This window comes from Poecile atricapillus, chromosome 6, assembly GCF_030490865.1.
Source record: "Poecile atricapillus isolate bPoeAtr1 chromosome 6, bPoeAtr1.hap1, whole genome shotgun sequence".
Lineage (NCBI taxonomy): Eukaryota > Metazoa > Chordata > Aves > Passeriformes > Paridae > Poecile > Poecile atricapillus.
Window position 1 is genome coordinate 33,690,387 of NC_081254.1, and position 22,790 is coordinate 33,713,176.

At 40.4% G+C, this 22,790-nt stretch overlaps 1 long non-coding RNA gene across 3 annotated transcripts in view; it reads right to left on the reverse strand.

The window, feature by feature from the left end:
- The window catches only part of LOC131580618 (uncharacterized), a 113,112-nt gene that overhangs the window by 87,785 nt on the left and 2,537 nt on the right, over nt 1-22,790 (reverse strand). For 2 of the 3 annotated variants that reach the window (XR_009277906.1, XR_009277905.1), the window contains exons 2-5: nt 20,461-20,613; nt 13,824-13,962; nt 13,621-13,712; nt 12,734-12,805 (exon numbers count right to left, since the gene is read on the reverse strand). This is a non-coding gene — a long non-coding RNA (uncharacterized LOC131580618). The remainder of the gene's footprint in view (nt 1-12,733; nt 12,806-13,620; nt 13,713-13,823; nt 13,963-20,460; nt 20,614-22,790) is intronic. The other variant, XR_009277907.1, reaches the window with a different exon arrangement.

The following is a 22,790-nucleotide window of genomic DNA, read 5'->3' on the forward strand; positions in this document are numbered from 1 at the left end:
ATGATATTGATCTCCTTCAAGAATATTACTAAAGAAATACCACGATAACTCCAGATTTTCCCTCCATTTTCCTAGCTGTTTGGGGAAATGAGGCTTATTCTCAGTTCTGATGGTGCCTTTTGTGCTTCAGTGGGCTCTGCTCAAATCTCATTTCTTTCACACCTGGGCTCTGCAGAACCTCTCCAAAGCTACAGGTGGCCATCCAGGCTTCACCCACACTCAAAGCTGCTGCTGCAGGGAGTGTGATGCTGAAGGATGTGAGCAGATTGCATTTATAATACATTAATCTCAGAGTCTGCATTCATTTCAAGACATGAATCAGGTTTTTGTTTTTTCAAATACTCTTCATTTGAAGAAAGGATGTCAGGACATGCTGATGTTGTGCCACTTTGTTACATACATTTCTCCATAAAATCTCACTGTTGAAACACAATTCTGTTTCTAAGGCAAGTGCCAGAAGAGTTGAAGCTAATTAGCTGCTGAGATCTCATTTTACCTTGAGGTTGCAACATAGCAAAATCAATTGCCTCATTGCTCAATTTTATTGGAAATATTGAGAAATAATTATCTATGTTTACTTGGAAACACTGTCACTTTATAAGGTTCTAGACCTTTGAATATTTCAATGAACTCAGAAGGTTTATCAGACAACAGCTGTTTAACAGGCTAAACTCCCATTTTACTCACACACACACAAAAAAACCCCACAAATGAATAAGCCAACAGTTGGTTGTAAATCACAGCAAAACAGATACTACTCTGTAGTGAAGATAATAAATTTGGCTCTTTTTATTCTTTAAATCTGAGAGCTTTTACACAAAAGCTGAAGAAAATGTAGTGTCTAATGAACACTGAATTTCCATTTGTCAGATATTTCACTTATAATCATTAACTTGTGGAGACATTTCTTAATTTCATTTCAAAATCCTGGTTTCTGAGTCTACAGATTCAGAAGTGCCTCCTTTGGCTGAAATCAGAGCTGCCTATGTCCCCTGGGTCACCTAAAAGCCACATTTTTTGGTTTTTTAGTTCAGATTTGGTGCCAGACCCAGAGCTCCTGAGCTGGGTTCTCTGGTCAGTGGCAGCTCTCAGAGTCCAGGCTCCCTCATCCCTGGGGGGCTGGTGAGGACTGGTTGAACTGGGAAAAGAACAGCTGTGCACACTTAGTCAAAATTGCCCATAAGTTGGCAAAACAGGGGTGCTGAAGGCTGGGAGATGCAAAATAATTATTTTTTTTTTCCCCTCCCCATGTTTCAGAAGTGCTTTGGAAGCTCTGCATGTCTAAGCTTCAGCTTGCAGGTGGAATCCTTCAGTACTGCAAGCTCTGACTGGTGGCTGCTGCCCTGCCTGCCCTGAAAATACACAGAAGCTGCCATAAATTCCAGAGATTTGAAGTCCTCAAAAAGAAACTTTCAGTCTCTAGCTCACTAAAAATAGCCTTGCTGGTTTGGGAGGCAGCTGAGGCAGGTAAGGTTTGAACATTCAGTCCTTAGGAGAACAATTGAGGCATTTCTCTTTTGTTCTTTAGAAAGCAATCATGTCGTCTACACATTCAAATAGAAACACATTCTTTCTTCTCACTCCCTGAGATATAATAACTGCTGAATCCATGAAGGAAGGACCTTGTAGGTAATGGATTTTCTAAAATAGAGCTGGGAAAAAACCTATGAGCTTCTTATTTGGTCAGATAGAACATTTTTATGAGGAAAACTTCCATAATGAGACTTCATTTGGCCTCAGGTTTTCCAGGCCAAACCCAGAGGAAAGGATCCACTCTAAAAAGTCTTGTTACAATAACATTCCCCTCTGAATATACCTATAGATCAAAATTCCATTTCAATCCACTTTGGAAAAAATGCCATGATCACAAAAGAGTTACCAACTTCCCATTTAGGATTTTGGCTTCTATTGCTCTCCACACAGTGGAGGTGGCTCTGCCACAAGGTTAATTTACCCAACAAAAGCTCTCAGATATCAATATTCCAACCAATACCAAGAGAAAAACTGGGAATTCTCTGTGCCAGTGCTTTGAATTGGCTTGACATCACAAATACTGGGAGCCTCTGACTTACAAACTTTCCCTTCATCTGTGAACAAAAGGACACATTTTCTCTCATGGAGTCAAGCCTAAGTGAATAAAAAGATAGAATACTTGGAATGTGCATCCACTACTTGGTGTAGTTGGCAGCACAGTGGTTGCTTTCCAAAGGTAAACATCAGTATCTCGTCACCAACCACTAAGAAATTGGTTGATGTAAAAATATTTATCTTCAACAAAAGTTCTACAGCTATTTCAGTTTCCCAGGATTCCCCCAAAATAACTTCCCCCCTCACCCCAGATTTTCAGTTGCATATCTACAAACACTTCTGTCTGCCTTGGCATTGACTTTAAGGCTTAAAGGCTTTTCCCATGTGACTCCCTGAATAGAACATGTTTTGTGTGTCACCAAAAAGAAGAGAATGACTTGGGAATTAGGGTTGTTTGAGAATTGTCAGTTTCCACTGCACCACACTGAGACTGGCACTGCACTGGGCAGTGACACATCACTGGTTTCACCCCTCCATCATTTGTTAGCTTGGCTTTCATCTCCATTTAAATTGCAGGTATTTTGGTAGTAAAAGAAAAAAATGAGGAGCTTGTTTCCATAAGAGTTTTTTTTTTTAAAAAAAACAAAGTATTGTGAAGCATCACACAGTTGAAATTCTTCTAAGATATCCAAAATGACAATTTTTCCTTGCATTAATCTTTCAAAGGGGTGTTCAGCATCTATCAAAATTCCTTCTATAAACAGGATTAACATTTTTTGTTTTTTATTTTTTTTACCATTTCAGGTAACGCTACTTGACTTGTGCAGGGAAGTCTGGTGAGTGTTAGGGTTGTTTGGCAGAGAGGAAGTGACTGCACCATTAACACTGTCCAGGAGTGAGCGGTGATAAACCCTGGCACAGCAACAGGAGGAATGGCCAGGCAGAGCGACACCAGGACTTGTGGAATGCATTCTGCAGTGGGAGGCAGAAGGAACTCAAAACATCACCAGCTCAAGTAAACCCTGTCCTCTGCAAGCTGCAAACAAAGCTCAAGAGCCAATGTATTGGGGAGTGAAGTGAGATGTGAGGTTTTCTTCTACTACATTTTTTCAACAAAAAATTTATGTCAGCTTTACCATAATATGCTTCACAGTACAATTAGAACTCTAATCAGTTCAGAGAAGTCCAGTTGTAGCTACCATCTTGAATTTATCTTTGAAGAATTTCCTGCTGTTATTATCTCACAGCTCTGGCAGTTTAATTGAGGCTGAATGGCAGCTCGCTGTTAAGCAAGAGAAACAAGAATGCACCAGATATTTCCTCAGATTCTGATGGGCTGCTCGTGTTTTAGGCTCCATAAGTTATGTGAAGCTCTACGTGGTGTTCATGCTGAATTATGGCTGTCATTCCCCTTTTAGCATGAAATATGAGCCAGTTAATAGATTTACCTTATTTCCGTTCAAGATCAGAACTCAGAAAGGACTGAAAGAATAAAACATCCTACCTGTGAGTGATGAAATACCAAACAAAATATTGGTATCTAAGAATGCATTCATAAATTAAGCCATTTTTGAGCTTTCATCAAGGGAATATTAAGTTCCAATAGATACTGACCTGCCACATACGTGAATTCCATCCATCCTAATCTATCCATCTATTCCAAGTAATAGCTTGCATCCCATCACATCTAAAACAAACTTTTACTAATGAGTTCAAGGGAATCGAAATATTTGCTTTGGCATCCTGGTTATTTATATTTCACAGGCCTAGCCCATTCTGACACAATCAGCAGCAGGATAGCACATTAACCTCTCCTCGGTGTTCCTAACCCAGCAAGTTTGATGGCCAAGCACCAAGTCAGGTAGTCCAGATAATTATTTAGGAAAACAAGAATAAAAGTCTTGAGACAATAATATGAGATTCTAACCCATGAGAGAAAGGTTAAATACAGATTATGTTTGAACTAGAAATGCCCTGACCTAGGTTGAATTTTTTCTCCCATCTCTGTAGCTACTGTAGTTGTTTGTTCAAGCAATGGTTGATTAAGTTCTCGTGCCAGTGCATTAAAACAGAAAATTAGGACTAACTTAATCAATGGCAAATAAATGAGTCAGGCACTGGTGGCACCAATAATGCAGGAGAGTTTAATGTTTATAAACCTCAGGACAGCATCTCTCTACTTGAGCTTGGTACTTCCTCATGAAATATTTCCTTTTTTTTCTGGCACCTCCTCTCTTTTTTTGACTTGTCACCACTTTTCCAAGACTTCACCAAAGAAATACCTGTCACACATGGAAATACTGCAATTGTGTCTCTTTGAAATCTCTTCTTTGTACAGTCTTCATCCACGGTCTGTCACAAATTGAAAAAGCATTTCACACTCAAATCTCTGTGGCAGCTTTAAAGAGATATGAAATAATAAGTATATAAAACATCAAGACAGTTCCCTTAGAACATCAAAACAAATCATTCCACAGAGAAGCCAGTATTAAACTAAGCTGAGATAGGGTCTTCAGCTACTCCTTCTTTACTTTGTGAATTAGTCTTGGGGATTTTTTTTACTGCTGGTTTTCATTGGAGGTTTTCTGAAGCTATTTTCAGCAGCTGGTTGTCAAAACTCTTTCTGGAAAGCATTGCTGATATAAACAGACTACTGATCTAATCATGCAGTAGCCCTGCTTTTAATTAAACTTACGGTGTGTCTTCACATTAAGGAAGTTTTTTAGCCCTTGAAGTGTACATATAAAGCCAAACTCATGGTTTGTTGGAAATGCCTCTTTGGGAAGAAGGTGATGATTTAAAATACCATATTTCAAAGAGTTGTCACACAAGTAAATACAAAGCCTATCTCCCCTGGGAAATACCATATAATGGATTTAAAAGATGAACAAAATCCCAGTGTTTATTCATTCTAGTGGATGAAAAGAGCAAACTCACTGGCTTATCACAATGGTCAATTGTACAACAAGCTGAAACAGGCCATTTCTGACAGCCAGTGAAAAGTAACATTTGTGCCCATTAAAAAAAAAACAACAAAAAACAACCAAACCACTCATGTTGTATTTCATAATGAAAAGCCAACAGAAGTCCCCAGCCAAGCTTTTTTTATCACTGAACGATCTTGATTTATACTTTGAAGTTCTCAAAATGAAGCTTTCAGTCTCTAGCTCACTAAAAATAGCCTGGCAGGTTTGGGAGGCAGCTGAGGCAGGTAAGGTTGGAGCATTCAGCCCTTAGGAGAACAATTGAGGCATTACTCTTTTGTTCTTTAGAAAGCAATCATGTCTTCTATGCATTCAAGTCTGCAAATTCTCAGTAATAAATAGTCCATCTGAAGCTGATTTGTAGTTGCAGAACCTGAACTTTTTCTGAGAAAACTCAACATTACTAATGGAAAAATGTGCCCTCCCTGCACATATTTCAGCTCGAATATTTGTAGTTACCTATTAGCAGCTGATCCACCGAGAGATGCTGTGAGACCTTTATAATAAAACAGTCCCTTTTCTCCACCAATTCTTCTTTTTTTAATAAGAAATTAGGCAAAACTCTGTCAGGACTGGTTTGCAGTAGCTGATTGCTCTGGGATCAGTTGACCTCTCCAGGTTTCCACTTGCCTATTCAGATTCTGAGAGTTTTCACTTCAGAAAATCTGTTACTTATATAGGTAGGTACAGCACTGCTAGTTCAAATATGATTTATGGAATTGGTTCTGAACTCAGGCAAGGCCAACAAACTCTCCCAGACCTGGAGTCAGTTCCTGAGCTACACATAAAGACATTTCTGACCCTCTGTGCAGAAATGCATTCAAGATATTATAATGACCTGCAGGACAAAAGACATAAAAATACGGAAAATAAATTCTTAATCTTGTAGACACTATGCACATTTCTTTGGATTTACTGTAGCCTGATATTAGTGTTGTTCTGAGGTCAGTTTTGTGGGGATTCATGATGATCACATATATGTATAACTTTGGAGTCAGGTATATTTTTTCAGCTCCTAATGTATTAAGGGAACATTTCTTTTTTATCTTACTAATAAACAGCTTAGTTTTCAATTTTCTATGCTTTACCCAATTATCTTAGAACATTCTTGCTTCACCCATAAGCGATGTGGAGCTGGAAGATGGAAGTGGAAAAGCTGCAATCTGTTGGATCCCTCCATGTGCACAGGTCCTGAAATTCCTCGTTGTCCTCACCCTTTCTTACACACAGCTTCATAAGCTTCAGAAGAGCCCCAGGAGACTCCTTCACTCCAAATTTCACACAGCAGACAGTGAGAAGGAAAGAAGATAGAGACATCAGAATTAAAGATTGAATGTTTAAGGGATTCTGTTCAGCAACTGGGCTTATTTTAAGCCTTAGTGATGACAGTGTTAGACCTAAAAACAAACAAAAAAAAGTATTAAAAAAATCAGCTGCTGAAAGTTCTTTAAGCCTCAGAACTGGGATAAATGACATTTCTGCCGTGTTGCAAACTACATCAGGAAAAGGAGGATGTTGTCTTGCTTTGAGTGTATCCTAAATTAAAAGCCATAAGGAAAGAATTGTGCTCAAGTTCTGCAGAACAAAGAACATGCTGTAGAGTATATTCCTCAATAATTTAAACTTTAAAAAGTATGGCGTTTCAAGCCTTAAAATAACAAAAGCTACACTCTTGCAGAGGTTATACCACATGGGGGTGTTCATTTCCCTTTGTCTTAGCTGCATAAACTCAAAATCAACCCTATACAGTAAATGATGTCTGCCCTATTGTCTTGTATAAACACTCTTTTGTTTTTCTTCAGTGCAAAGCTGTGTTTAAAGAAAGCTCTGTACGAATTCCAATAAAGAAAGCAGTGTAAGAAAACTGGATTCGTAAAACGACTCAGAACAGCTCTACTGTTACCTCGCCTGGTGCTGCAAAGCCAGCAAAGTCAGATAATATTTTATTTGGAGCTGAAATGAACTGTTGTGAACTCTGACAAACCAGCACTTCAAAGCATTCTGAGCATTCTGCCACCAGCACAAGGAAATTTATCGTGACTAAGAGCCTGACTCTGACCCTCCTTGCACCATCTTTACTCTGCTGACTTCAGCTGGATGGAAGAGCAGGAGAAAGTCATTCAACCCTCTGCTGTCTCTGATTTAGAGAAACATCCCAGATATAAAGATGGCAATCATACTCAACACACCTATTTTAATCCCAAGAAAAAGCAGTTCAGAAAAACCTCAGACAAAAATTTGGACAACTTCGTGGGTGGCCCACGCAGGACTCAAGAGAACTGATGGAAAGTAAGATGTCAGATCTGGTGATATTGCTGAATCTTTAAAAATTCAGACTTTCTGGGACTGGGATACAGCCCACATCATTATTTTTACTGAGCCATAGAAATGCATCAGCATGGCTGAATTACAATATAAACCACAATAAAATTGTTTTGAGGCTTTGAGAAAAGATACATATTTTTGCAACCTCAAGCCCATTCTGGATTTCATGGAGATTGGTGTGTAGCAACTTGACATTATTACGATGATAATTTATTAATGATCTGTATATTCCAGTGCCCCTCTGGCTCTCCTGAGACAATATCAAGACTTCTCTCTGCTATGCATTTCACAGACATAAAGAATGGACTTTTTTGTCCTCATAAATCAGCAGCATAATGCAATTGCTGAATGCACATAAAGGCCAGAACACAAGAGGATTGTTATAAAGCAGGGTATAAATCGTACTGCCAGTTATCCCTAAATGTTCCCTTTTTGGAGCTTTACAGGTTTAGGGTTTTTTTAAATCTATACTGTGCATAGATATCCTCAGACATGAAATACAGTTGAAAACTTGTTAAATTCCTTGATCACACATGAGTGAGTGAATAGTAAATACAGCGTAGCCACCAAGAAGAATTCAAAGGACTTGGAATCTTTAGATCTGATGTGTAATTCAGCTGACACATGGCACGTGAAATTTAACATAAAGTAATGCAAATTGGTTACAGAAAAGCAGTTCAGAAGTAAAAAGCGAAAGGGGAAAAAACACAGAGGGGCTTAATAACATTGGACACCCAATAAAACAATCATAGGACCTGGCCTGCTGCCAGCACAGCACAAATATTCACATCCCTGGAGCTGATGGAGCAAAACCCTCACCAGCACCCCACAGGGGAGCAGGGTTAATCTCAGCCACAGCTATGATGTCATCAAAAGCTATTATTTTGTTCTCATTTTTTAAAAAAAATGTAAAACTCGAGCACAGCCAAGAGAAGTTACACAATGAAGCCGCTCTCTCTAACGTGTGCCAATGGCGTGGTGGCTGGAATGTGGATTTAGGTGAAAACAGGGTGGAATTTTTAGGGATTTATCAGCACTGAGGACTTTTCAGCATCGTAGTTTCGGGGTTGCCTGTCAGGGTTAAGAGGAGGCTCTCTGCAGTGGGGATCTCACATCAGCCCTGCCCAGAGCACCACCACAAAGCCTGTGTTCTGTGGGGATATTTTGGGGTACCTGCCCTGGCCACTGTTACCTCCCTAGTCCAAAACCTGGCAGGATTAGAGAAATATGTGAAATTTTGGGGCTGTAAATAGTGAATTGCTGGAGTCATTCTTTAAAATTCCTTTGAATTTTTTTTTTATCACTTCCAACTCCCTTCAATTTCAGATTATGTGTCTCTAATGAGACTGCATTAAACACTATGGCACCTTCACCATTTTTTGAGGTTTCTTAGACAAAACACTTTTTCATTTCTTATTGTCCCACTATCTCTGAGCATTCAGAAGCACAAATTGGGATGCCTAAACCAGCAAAGAATCTCACATTTGTACATGCAAGACAAGAGAAGTGCTTAACCCTGCCTCTCTGCAATCGGAGCTTTGCAAAACCATGCTGTCTTGATAGTTTAAAACTTCCTTTCATTGACCACTATAATGTGCTTTTGCAAATCTCTTGATGAATCCCAGCTTAGTTGAACTGTTCAATTACAGCTTTATCCTAATCCTACTTGCTAAGAATTAATGCCAGCAAACTCCCACATCCTAATCCTGTCCCACTTGACACTGACCCACGCTCAGTCCCGCACGACGTGTGTGTTAGCACAAAGCCCTGCAAACAACATATTAATCAGGAATAAAACAAGAAAAGGGAAAAAAATAGAGCAGGAAAGAGTTTTTCAGCAAAAAGACACCACTGGCTCCACACACACAGGCTTGGCACATGCCAGATTTAAATATATCTTAAAAACAACATAAATACATGCACAATGTGCTGAATGGTTATGAATCTTGTAGCTAAACTCTAAGAAGGTCTCTTGATCATGATTTAAAACAAGAGAAAAATCCAGTCTGAGGTCAGATTGAAACTATTAGAATTAGATACAGTCTTAGAAAATGGAAAGACTTTTATGTGTGATAGACTCCCATCCTCTATAATTCACTGCAGGCTGGGAAAGTGGTTCCTCCAGATCTGCTGCTGACAGCTTAATATTCCCAACGATAGTGTTGTCAGGTGATAACACAGAGCCAGCCTCTACACTTTGATCTGAATGGAAAGTTTGCTTTAACTGCAACATTCAGAGATATTCTGCTTGGGAAAAAAGAGCTCAGCTAAGCTGAATTACCTGAAAAGCATCTCATTGTGGTCAAGTTAGAAATGTATCAACCTTGAGTAGGTCTAAGTTGCCTTCCCTGAACAAACCTTGAACAGTGACCAAAATTCTCTCTCCAAAACCATTACTGAGGCAGACAAAGGCACACAAGAACAATCCTAAAGAACTTCATACCCAGTTTTTAAAGTGAGTGTGCTGTCAAATGTATTCTCTCAAATTTCAGGAACATGAATATATGGCTTGTAGAAACTCTTGGTTTAAATGTCTCCCCACATCTTTCCTCCACTAACCACAAGACCAACAAAATTCCTGTAGGTTTCTACATCCATACAGCTAAATATGCTTTCAATTATTTTCCTGGCACAGTTAAAGAAGAATTTCGATGGTGTAAGGCCTTTATGTCAGGATAGTAAAACTGGGTCTTTTAGAATGCCATTGATACTGTTCTGCTCAGGTCCAACCCTGGAATTGCTCCAGGGGAAGGCTGGACTGTCCCTGTGGGTACCTGAGCAGGAGGGAAGAGTTGAGCAGCATTCCCCACCACTCTTGGGGATTAAGGACAATTATTCCCTGCCTTTGGGCAAAAAGGGCACAGAGGATGGAGAAAAGTAAAATGGTGCAGGGACAGGATTCCTTCCTCAACTACTTATCAACTTTTCCAAAAGGTCCAATTTCTCCCTCTTCCAATTTTAGGAGAAAAGGCCAAACAGGAATGGCCAAGTTTTGCACTGGCCTCAAGAGCAGCCCATTTGCATGCTCAGAAGTTCCCTTGTCATTCAGAAAATCCTTAAAGGCTTTCAGTGCAAAGCTGGTTTATGTTGCATTTGAATCCATGCCATAATTGATCTGTCCCTGTTTTCCATGTCGTGTTTCTGTTTCCAGTGTAAGGAGCATTCTGCTTGAGGGCTTGCTCAGAAAACAGGAACCCTCTAAAGTATCACACACTGAAGCTGAGGGATTTGAGGTGGCAAGCAATGTGGCACTAATGGTTAAAATCCACCAACACAAACTGGAAATGGGATCTGAAAAATAACCCAAATGTTTTGGAGATTATTATGCGTTAGAAATCAGGGCATAATTTGAAAATTGCTTTCAGGTATTATGTTTACCAAAATTGCTTTCCTACCCTGACTGGATTGCAGAGTTATTATCACCTACCACACGTACCAGATAAGCTGTAGCATTTGTAACCTGAGCATTATTCATATCATAAGGGTTTCATTAAGAGCTTCCATGTGATACCCCGGTGTTTATGTGCACACACACGTGCCCCACTGCTCTGTGTGTGCATCATCAAATTACTTTCCTTTTAATTGCAAAATCCAGGTTGTCTTTGTGCTTAATACAGGCATTATGGAGTGAGGGAAAAGAGCAGCATAAGAATAAAAGAAACTTGATTTCCTGAAATTCAAAGTACTACTGTCAGTGTACATTAAATGCACACAGCAGAGTGGTCAGTTAATTGGAAAAAAAAATAGAGAAGCAATAACATCTTTATAAAATTAATCCAGTACATCACCTAAGCACAATAAAGCACTTAACAGCATAGAAACTTGAACTTCACCAAGGAGAAAAACAACAGCCCTTTCAGTTATCAGACCCTGGTTTTGGCAGAAGTGACAGATCTTGGATGAATTTCTCATTAAGTTGTGAATTATTAATTTTAATCCTAATACACAAAGTGAATGTTTCATCTTGGAAATCTGGACTCAAAAAAGAAATATTGTCGAAGGACTGCATCTTCATTTCCCCAGGTAGAAGGAGCAAAGTCTTGGTGTGCTGAAGTACAAAGCAGGGTGACCTTCTCCTCACTGACCCCATGGGATCCATTTCCAGAGGAGTTCCAGGAATAAACCAGCTAAATTTTGTCTTATCTTCCTCTATACAAGGTTTAAAATTTCTGACTTGAACATACCTCCACGGACAGCAGGATTCTCCCAGAGAGTGCAGACTCCCAGCAAGAAAAGCAGGAATGGTGCAGGCTGTCAGCAGCTCTGTGTGGAGACCCTCTTTGCATGAGGCATTCAATCCCCCCTCAGATCACCACTAAACCTGCTGGCCCCCTGACTACACCACCTCTAGGATTTTGCCTGGACTTACACTTTATTTTTCCTCTTGTCACCTATGCAGGGATTTTAAGTTTTGGGAACTACTATATTTTTTCCAATTTGACCCAACAGTGGCCTAAAGGTGGTTGAGTACATATTATTATCAGCCATTGGGGAGTAGTGCAGAAAAGGCTACAAAGATAGAGCTATCAAGTCCACGTGGGCTAGGTTAAAACACGTTTCTTTCATGTAGAGATGATAAAAGACCTGTGGAGTAAGGGTAGGTCATGCATCACCAAAAAAGTACACATGAAAGTTGTCCCTTGCACAGTTCTCCCATTTGTCAGTCCATTATTTACCATAAATACACCTTTTGTCACTACCTGTGTCACTACCACTGGACTGTTTATGTTAATAAAAAGCAGACTGACAGAAAACTGCTCTCATATACACTGAGAAAATACCCACTGGTTTCAGAGTGGGCCAAGGCTACTAAAACACCGTGTTTGGTTTAAATATTTACATGTGGACATGTGCTGCTACAGTTTTTCTGTTGCATATAAGGAGAAATCTTGTTTAAAAAAAGCCTTATAATATCATATCTTAGGCCCGTTACTTTAGCTGAATGGATTTAAGACCTGGCTTGTAACTTCCCACGTGAAAAAAATCATAAAAATGAAAGTCAGTTTGCACAACAATCTGTTCTGGTAACAAAACCATTCACACCTGCAAAAACAAGGCATCTGTCCCATGAGAATCAATGAAGAAAATATGTAAACAATCTAGAAACACAGAAATTTGATAGACATACAAAATGCCATTTGCCAACCAATGAACTGAGTGTCAGTGTATTGTTAGCCAATTAGATTTAACACAGTATCTTCTGATATTTCCTATAAATATGAGCTATGTGAATAGAGAATTAGCTTTCCTGCAAGAGAAACAAGAGTCCTGCCTGTTTCTATTACAACAGCTTTCTAGATCTTTTTAAAGGGATTTTGCCTCAGGGTATTCTCTTAATTTTTCTGGTGTACAATGAACTTTTCAAAAGTCCAGGTTAAAATCCCACTTTAACTCACCAGATAAGATGGAATCTGTGCCTTCTGAGCAGCAGCAGCTCTCACTCTCTGTTGCTGGGTGTTAAAAGTGCACTAAAAATAGAAATATCAAACAATAAACCACTCTAGACAATAAGGAATAGAAGTTTTCCTGCCTTCTCTCACACATTTTACTACTCTTACTATACATTATGGATGCTATACTGCTAAAAAACACGGAGAAGGTGCTTCCATTTGTGCAGGTAAATAACATATAAAATATGTCAAGTGAATGAAAAAAATGGTGGAAGATTTGACAGCTTACACTGTTCTCAGCAACATATTTACATGCCTGTATTTATTTAGCATTGCTTGTTAATTTGTTTATTCCTCTTACTTCTAGTCTTTGCAACCTCTCCCTGGATGTAAATCTGACAGCTCCTGCTGCCACCCTTCCAATTTTTTTCTTTCAACTTCCAAGCTTATGCTCTGCCCTCTTTCCCTCAAAGCTTAACCGTGGTTTTTGGGAGTGTTTCTGTTCCTGCCAGTGTCTGGTGGCAGCCCCTGCAGAGAAATGGCAATGTTTTCCTTTTCCCAGAATCTCGTGTCCCCTCGCTGTTCCGCTCAGTGTGCGGTTCCTGAGCAGAGGAGCACTTTGTCCTATGTGTCAGATGCTTGAGGCCTCCCCTCTTCCTGCCTGGGATCATGAGATTACTGCTAACAATAATAATGTCAACATTCTGAATTTACAAAATAAAAGGCACAGAGATTAAGTCCTTTAATTAATCCTTGAGGGGAATAATCCAGACATTGCTACCAGAGATACTGATTTTTTTTTTTTTTGAGATGGGGGGAAAAAAAACCCTTCAACATTGTTTAAAATCATTTTCAGAACATTGCAAATTACTAAAAGCTAAGTGGCAACAAACCTTCTCCGTGTTCCTCAGCAGGCACTGGGAAGCAGCAGCTGCTCAGGGCAATCCCAAATCCACTTTTTGGGTTCCTGTGGGGCTGTTCTGTGCTGATGAAGGGAGACTCATCTCCCTTACATCATTAGTGTAATCAGCACTAATCACAAACAGGGGCTGGCACAGGTACCACAGACACTCTCCCAAACTCAGCTGGAGCTCACCTGAGTTGGTTCAGGCACTGGGGATGTTCAGTCCAGTCCCACTTTAGGAACACCCTTAAAGGATCTCAGGGCTACAGACACGAGAGCACAGTGTGGTACCAGCTCATGCTCCTGCCCAGGGGATGCTGCTCCCTTTTCCCTTGGAAGGAACAAACCAGATTTCACTGCAGTGGACAGAAATCATTATTCTGACCTTTAATGAGGGCTAAACTGGGTCTTTCTTCACACTGCTCCATGACTTGGTATGAGTAAGAACATTACATCTTCTTTTAAGGGTATTTAGTCACTGTTGACTTTTCCAGTATTGGTGCCAGCTTTTCTCATCTTGTAGGAAAAAAAATCCCACGTTGAAGACCCTGGCAGTGCTATAGTGGAGGTTTCATGGTTGTAGAAATCCTAAAACTATCATGTGTTCTTCTAACACATATGTTTGGGAGTGCTAAAACACTGACTTCACCCACAAGCACTTCAGCATTTTACAAAGTTCCACTTCCCTGCCCTCGAGAGCTTTCTATCTTAAATGGCAAAAACAAAAGAAGTGAACAGAGCAGAACTGAAAAATATTTCTTTTTAAAAAAAGACTCTGGTCTTTTGTTTCATCATTTCTGTCAGTAGTTGTAAACAACTTTTATTGCGACACTAAGTGAAGTAGTATGTCTGTGAGAGTGCACTGAAAACTATATATACAACTATGTATAATTACTTTTCAGTAATTAAATCTTTCTTCTGCCCTTCAACAGAGGCTGAAGGTTGAAAATACCTAGGAATTGTTCCCTGGGCTCTTATAGGAGTCAGTCCAAATTCCATTAGCTCGGGTGGGAGGTGGTCCAGACCCATAGCTTTATTCCGTGAAATAAATGGAATATCTTCCCAACAAGATGGCACTGATTCAGGAAGACTAATTGTAAAATTAAATATGAATAAAAGCATCTTTAAAATTATACCCCAGTAAGGCTCATGAACATTTCTTACCCTGTAGCCATAATGCATTTCTATGCTGAAAAAGTTCTGTTGTGTCAATAAATGTTTACATCAGCCCTGACCCTAAAAATACTAAGAAAAAGATTTTGCTGTGTGAAATGAAAGGAAACACTTGGAATATGGATTCATTTGATTTATTAATTAAATTAAGTACATTTAGGAGTATTAGTATTTAGGAATGTATTATTACTATTGCTGCACTAGACACAGCACTTCTGCTCACAGACTGATGCTGGTAAGTCTGAAAAGAAATGATCCAAAAGCTCTGCAGACGCTCCTGGGACAGCAATAGGAAGAACAGCACCTACAAATTCAGCTCCTGAGAGGAGGAGGCAATTCAGACAGCTAAACTGGAATGGGGAGGACTGAGAGTGAGCAAGGGTAAAGGCTGCAGTGAGGGGTCTCTGGGAGTTTTTTGCTCCATGACTCGGAACAGTAGGATTTGAAAGCATTTTTCTATTAAAAAAAAAAAAATACACAAAATGACAACAGCGAGGCCCAGCTTTCATGTCTGCACATAAACATCAGTGCTCGGTTTTGAAACTTGTGGTCCTTAAGACCTCCTATTTTATTTTCAAACAGCATACCCCCTGCCAAGAAGTTACATTTTTTCCCTCTTTAAATAAGCAGCTAGGGTAATGGCGTGATGAACAAGTTTCATTTCTTTCTGTTCAGTTTTTTCCATCTTTAATACAGCCTCCAGCAGGCCAGATGGCACCAATGCAATTGCTAGTAAGTCAATACATCTGGCTGCATTCCTGAAATGACAAATCTGATGGATAGAGCCCCAGCTCCTATACAAAGCCTCTTTTCAGAACGCTCTCCCTGGTACTTGTCTGCTTTAAGCAAAACCTAATGTGTGAAAACAAAATAAAATTGAGCTCTTTCACCACCCCGCGCTAACGTTTCATTTGCAGTGTTTTTATTAACGCTGCCCTGCTCCTGTAGCTCGGCCCTGCTCTGCCCAGAGCTCACTTTTTGGCACAAGACAGGCTCTGTTCGAAGCCCTCCCTCCTCTGGAGCCGCCAGCGGTTCAAAGCAGGTTACAATAAACACTCCGTGCTTCTCTCATTAAGAGCAGCAAGATTGTTTAGGAAATTGTCCTCAAAGAGAAAACAATCTGAGACAAGCAGAAATCCAGCAAATGTTTCTTTCAGCCTCAATAATCTCTGGTGGGGCAGATTGGGAGTTTGCAGTAGGTGTGACCTGCTGGCATCAGCGGAGCAGGATCTGTCAGCGAGGGGCTGTGCTGGTGCCGCTGCAATCCCCACAGTGCAAGGTGCAAGGACCTGCACAGGATCCTGGATTATTCACAAATCTGCAGATAAACCCCTGGAGGAAGCTGTTCACACCGAGAGGAGGGTGTGTAGCAGAAAACCTACAGCAACAGCAAGTCAGGTGTTACCCATCTCCAGAAAACTGCAGCCCGCTGCACTTCAGGTGTTCACCAGCTCTTAGACAACATGAGACCTCATCTCATTTCCCAGGTATGACCTGAGAAAGCAACCAGCACCAGATAAAGCACAAAAACCCAAAAATGTGCAACTCCACCAAAGAACTGCTCTGTCCCCTCAGCTGTTTCACAAAAATAAAGCACTCTGTGAGGTGTGATGCTCATAATATTTGTTTATTCATCACTGACAGACTTGTGGAAAGGGAGAATTTATTTCTGTGGTAACTGCAGTCCCTTCCATGATAAATATCAAACAACTCACCATTTTAAGTCACAGCCCCCGTGTTACTTACACAAGAAGTGGCTCAGTCCTTGAAACACCCTTAAAAAATAGTACTTTGTCTCCTGACTGTACCTGCTGGAGGCATTGAGATGCTCAGGGAGTAACAAAGCTACAATGAAATCAGAATACAGAAATCAAGAAACTCATATTAGAAACAATAATTGCAGTAGCTAACAGCTAGTGAGTGAAATGCTGTGTCCAGTGGGTTACAGATCCAATATTTCAAATACAAGCCGTGATTTTGAGTGTGAGCAGCCCCATGGTGAACATTTCTCAACGCAACCTGAGCTGAGGAGTCTCAGCCCAGAACATTAAGAGTGCAACAGGCAAAAAAAAATTCTGATTTATTGGGTACAGTCTTTGGGCATAGAAACAAAAATGACGCCAGTGAAGCTTTCCCAACATTTGTACTCTGCACCAGGGCTTGGATTCCCTCAGAACTCAGGGTTTTCTTCTTGAAGAGGCAAAGCAGCTCAGGTGGAGCATTTCAAACACACCTCCTGCAGCTCAGAGCCCATCTCCAGACAGAGACAGTTGGGTGTTCAGGGGCAGATCCCCTCCAAAAACCCCTGCCCTATTCTTCCTAAGGCTTTTAGGATTCATTCTGTCTCAGCTATATCCCATAGGGAGAATTAAGTTACTTGCAGAGGGGCCTTTTGCATAGTTCAATGATATCAAAGTTGAACCTCTGTTTAAGCTGATTTCATTGTTTGAACTTTATGTTTTATGAATGGTGGAAATAATAATTATTTAAGCTGCAGGAGGACTCAGGGTCTGGGATGCACAGCACAGATAAGGACCCATCTGCTCATTTCTCTGTACCACAGCATCCTTGGCCTGTTTCTCATATGAGTTTGGGGAATAAAGGAGAGGAGTTCTGGGTTTTTTAGTCTCTTGCTGGATAATGTGGTTCACATTTTTTACATTTTTCGGTGAGCAGTGAAAATAAAATCCTGGGCCTTATCAGTAATTTATGTGTAAATAATTTCAGCATTATTTTAAAAACAGCACTGCAAAAAAATACTTCACATACCTCAAATATCAGCAATCAGCAATAAAAAAAAAAGAAAGAACTTTTTCCTCACCATATAAATTAGAATGTAAATATCTATACACAAACTTACACGTGGAAACACCCAGCCAATGGATTATTAAAATTGATTGCTAAATTTATGATACAAAACTGAGTCTTCACAGCATTGTTTTCAGATTTCAGACCTGAGGTTTCAGATCCTGAGCTACTATTACTAAAAATATCACCAAGTATCAGAGGTCTATAGAGTTATTCTCTAAATATTTTACCCAAGAGTTAAAAATACCCTAAACCTGAGAGCTATCATTATGAGGAGTGTTTAGAAGAGGAAAATTGAGAATAAGAGAGCATCCCATCAAGTATAAGGAGCTCTAGGATTGGAAGAGAGTGAAGGAGTCTTGTTCTCCACAGGTTCCCATCATATTTCTCTCACTGTCTTACTGTTTGTAGCTCTCACTTCTTAACCATTATTTCACCTTTCCATCTACTGCAGACATTAATTATTTCACTTTTAGATTCCTTTAATCTCTCCAGCTTGCTTGTCTAGCTGTCCTTTGACAAGATACTATATGTGGGTGAATATTTTCTATTTTCTCTATTCATTTTTATCAAATGACACATTTTAAATTGCCTCATTTTTCCAGGCAATTTTTGCCTACCAGTGTAATTGCTGCAAGGACTTAAATCATGCAATATTAGAACATTCTGAAATAGCAGTAATGATCTAAAAATAGAGAACCCTTTTGAAACAGCTTTCAGTTATGGAGAATCCAAATTATTCTAATTTGGAAATACGTTTAAGCAAATTTGGATATGTTGTGCAGCCGGTGATTTTTCACACAATTTCATTGTGCACAGCCACATTCCATGCTGAGCATCTGAAATCAAAACTTCACTGGCCTTGTCACCCTCCTTAAGTTGCTTAGTAAAACAGCACTGAGAAATTGCCCTGTTTTCGAATATTTATCCTCTGAGTCATGTACTAAAGCCTAAAACACAGTGATTGAGGGGGAGGCTCCACACATGAAGTCACCTTCCAGGACTTGGCCAGGGAGAAAAGGAGAGAGCACTGGCTGTGTTTGGAAAGACCCTGGGGAGAGAAGGGGAATCAAAGAAACCACTCTGAATGTGCTGATAGTAAAATGAGCATGAAAATCCATGTTTTATAGGCACTTATGTCCCATTGGAGCTTTTACTATATTTTAAATCTTCCCTTAGATAGTCAGGTGATAGGAACTATGGAAAACAGATGGTACCCAGCCCTGGGGATACTAATTACTAGAAAATTAGCATAGCTGAAAATAATCCAAGTGAGCAGGGATTGTATGTTAAAGCTTGTGCATTATAAAAAATAATAAACAATATATTTATCTTCTTGTTGAGTGACCAGACAGAGACCCTGGACATGGTTACTGCTCTCTCCAGATTTGATACAGGCACCTTTTAGCACTGGGCTTGATGAACTTTTCCTGTCTTTTTCCACTCCTGAGAGTGGTGCAGCCCCAGCCTCCACCAGAACTTCCAGCCATTACTGCAACATTATTGTTCATAGAAGAGAAATAAGTCCCAGCCACATTAGCAATGCAAATATATCTGAACTTTGGCTGGTTGTATTAGATCTGATGCCATTATGGATAAACCAGTAATCCCACAGTAATCTATTCCTAGGAAATTTAATTAGGCAGTTGGATGTGGGCACTGTTGCTCCGTGATTAGCACATCACAGGGATTCACCGTCATTAGCAAAGGTAATGCCTGTTTATCTCATCCCTCAGGACCATCTACCAGCTCTGAGAGCTTCACCTCTCTCATTTTCTAGTCTGAGTGGAGTCAGGAAGGTCTGGGAAAGGCTGTGGGATCTGGAGACTGCTCCTTGGAAACGTGTTCTCAGTAAGGAGAGGCTCAGGCACAACTGACACAGGTTTTGAGCTGAAGTCTGACCCACAGGGTGTTATTCAATACAAGAAACAATGCTGGAATCACAGTCTGGGGCTTTGCCTGCTTGGGTTGATTTTCTTAAAGCACTGGCTGCTGGGGACTTTCATCCCTGTTTTTCAGGAAGTAACGCAGGACAGATGGTCAGTTTTGGAGGGATTCTGAGGTTTTTTGTGCAGCAAAATGTAGTGGGTAGGAGAGTCCTGTCTCTTGCTCTCACTGCACCTCCTCAGGTGCAGAATAAATGTCCTGGATTCAGATGTCCTCCTCCATGGAAAGAGCCCCTTGGCACCTGATACCCTGGTGTATCTGTGTAAGAGAGATCACGTTATCAGTGCTGCTCAGAACAAAACTGCCCATTGTTTCTGGGTTACAAGAAGTTATATGGATTAAATCATTCACCAAAGACTGTGGTTCTGGGGGAAAAAAAAATGTAGCATATATGAACATAATAACCAAGTATGTGTCCCACTATTTTGGGTTTCGTTTCAAGAGAAAACAGAAAATTGGAGATCGTATCTAAGCAAGAGCAACCTGTGGCCATTATAAATAAAGGTGCTTTTCAAGGTCCATTAAGCACTAATCATACCTGAGATTAAGGGGAGAAGGGGGAACCATGGGTTTAAGATTGTTTAAAGGGTACATTTCATTTTAAGAAGAAATTTAAGACAGAGACAGGTCAGGCTGAGTTCTGTTTAATTTAAAAGATACTCATCTCAAGCGTTAGTTAGAGGCCTCAGGATACTGGATGTCTTTCTTGTAACAGTGCACAATGAAAAAGTGAGGAGAAAGAATTTCAGGAGAAGAAAGAGGAATACAGTCCTGATTCGGGCCTAGTTTCCTCTATTTCCCCAGAAAAACACACTTTAGGAGCCAGTTCTAGAATTATTCTCACAAATTTTCAAGTTGCTGGTCTAAAACACAGATTTGAAATCCCTTCATCCTCCCCTACCTTGTCAGTTGACTTGCTGCACTTACAGAATATCCTTCTGGGCAAGTTCTGCTGCTCTGCAGCTTTTCTCTCAGTGCTTCAGCATCTGCTCCACTCACTCAGTGACTGTCAGCTCTGCCCACACACTGCTGGGGCTCAGGCAGGCACGTGCTCCTATCAGATAAATCAGATAAATCAGATAAATCAGATAAATCAGATAGATCAGATAAATCAGATAAATCAGATAAATCAGATAGATCAGATAAATCCCTGTGCTGTCAAACAGAAGCACTGCTTCCCACTGAAAATGGCCAACTACTGCACACAGTTTGCAGTGACTAAAATTTGAAATACAAGTACAGTGATGAAGTTCTTTGAGCTGGAGAGGGACTTTTGACAAGGGTGTGTAGTGACAGGATGGCTTTAAATTGCCAGAGGGCAGGGTTGGAAGGGACATTGGGCAGGAATTGTTCCCTGGGAGGGTGGGCAGGCCCTGGCAAGGTGCCCAGAGCAGCTGGGGCTGTCCCTGGATCCCTGGCAGTGCCCAAGGCTGGGTTGGATGGGGTTTGGAGCAGCTGGGACAGGGGAAGATGTCCCTGCCATGGCTGGGGTGGCAACAAGATGATTCCGAAGGTCCCTTCCACCAAAACTCCATGATGTTATGATTCTAAATGCTGTTGATCGAGATGGGCAATGAGCATTTTAGGCTGAGCCCACTGGTGAGGCTGTGATGATTTTACAGACAGCTCTGGCAGCCCATTCCGAGCAGCAGGTGAATTATCCAAGAGCTACCAGCCCCCCAGGCCAAGGGGCTCATCTCCCTTCCTCCCTCAGCACATTCCAACCACTCAACTCCACCAGTTTGGGTAAGGGACCGAGGCACTCGAGGGTCTGACCCAAACCCCAGTGAGCCCCACTGGTCCCTCCTGACGTGCCTGGCTCTGCAGCCCCCTCCCCAAAGCCCTGCTCCCCACCCCAGGGCAATTCCACATTCCCGCTCCGCTGGCTGCGAGAAACAATCCCAAAACAAGGTCAGGGAGGAAAACGTCACCTCTGAAAGAGAAGGAGGTTTCTGTAGCACATTATCACGTAATATAAACAGTAGTGACACCAGAGACAGCAGAAGTTTGCAGCTGTATTATAAACTTTCTTCCATCCCCCCCTGCCTAGGAATAAGTCATCCAAACAAGCCCTGGCAGTTTTGACTGCTCAAGAAACTTTATGGCTGAGAGCTGCACAGATGATTTACTGCCACGTCCCCTTTTTCCCCTCAAGCTTGCACTAAACTAGAACTTCACAATTGCTTAATGGACAGCACACCCTCCTTTTTCTTTTTTTATTTTTTTTTTTTTTTTCTCATGAGGAAACTTGTTTTATGGTTCTTCTGAAAGAATCCGTGATGCCTGATTACAACATGGAGCTATAAATCCATGTCTTAAAAACAGTGTCTCTCTTTTTTTCAATTTATTTTATTTTATTTTATTTTTTTTATATTTTTTGCTCAGCAATAGCACACTTGTTTTAATGAGCCAGCTGTCTAGGTATGAGAGCACAGGACCGGGGAGAGAGAGGAGATAAGACAAAGCTCACTGCTGCATCCCTGACGTGGCTGTGATGGATGCTGCTCTAGCAAAGCACGGAGCTGTTGCTTAAAGCTGTTTATAAACTCCAGGCCAGCTCCTTTGTGCTTGTGGAAGAGCCTGAAAAACAAAGCCCCAGGCCAAGCCCTGATGTGCTGAGGTACTGCAGAGGAGATGCCATTTAAAGTACATTAAATAAAGTACATTAAATCTCACCAGCCTGACATTTAATTATGGAAATACTGCAAGAGACATCACTTAGTCCATGAAAATTAACATATGAACATAATTTCTTTTGGTACTAACTTAAGTAGAAGACAACATCACAGGAAATGCAACCACCACTTTTATAGGAACAGGTGTTTCACTGAATAAAATGCTTCAAATTCAGCACAAACTATTTCATCTCGGGTCCTGAAAACATCTCAATTCTCCTTTCTCCAGTTTCAATTTTTTTCCTCTCCCTTCTCTTATTCCTTTCTCTCTCCAGAAAGGATGAGGCAGTATGAGATAATAGAAACACAAGGAAGTCCAACTTCTTTATTTCACTAAGACTTTTTAGCAAGAAAAAATTACAAACATTAAGATGCATCAAAGTGGAATTGAAACCACATGATTTAATTCTTAACCTCTCATTTGGAGCATTCTTAAAAATTAAGAATTTTATGTGCAGATCTTTCAATAAGATATAATCTCTCAAATAATCACAGAACAATAAAAAATATTCAAGCTGATTATTTTATTCAATGAAGTTTTCATTCATCTCTAAAT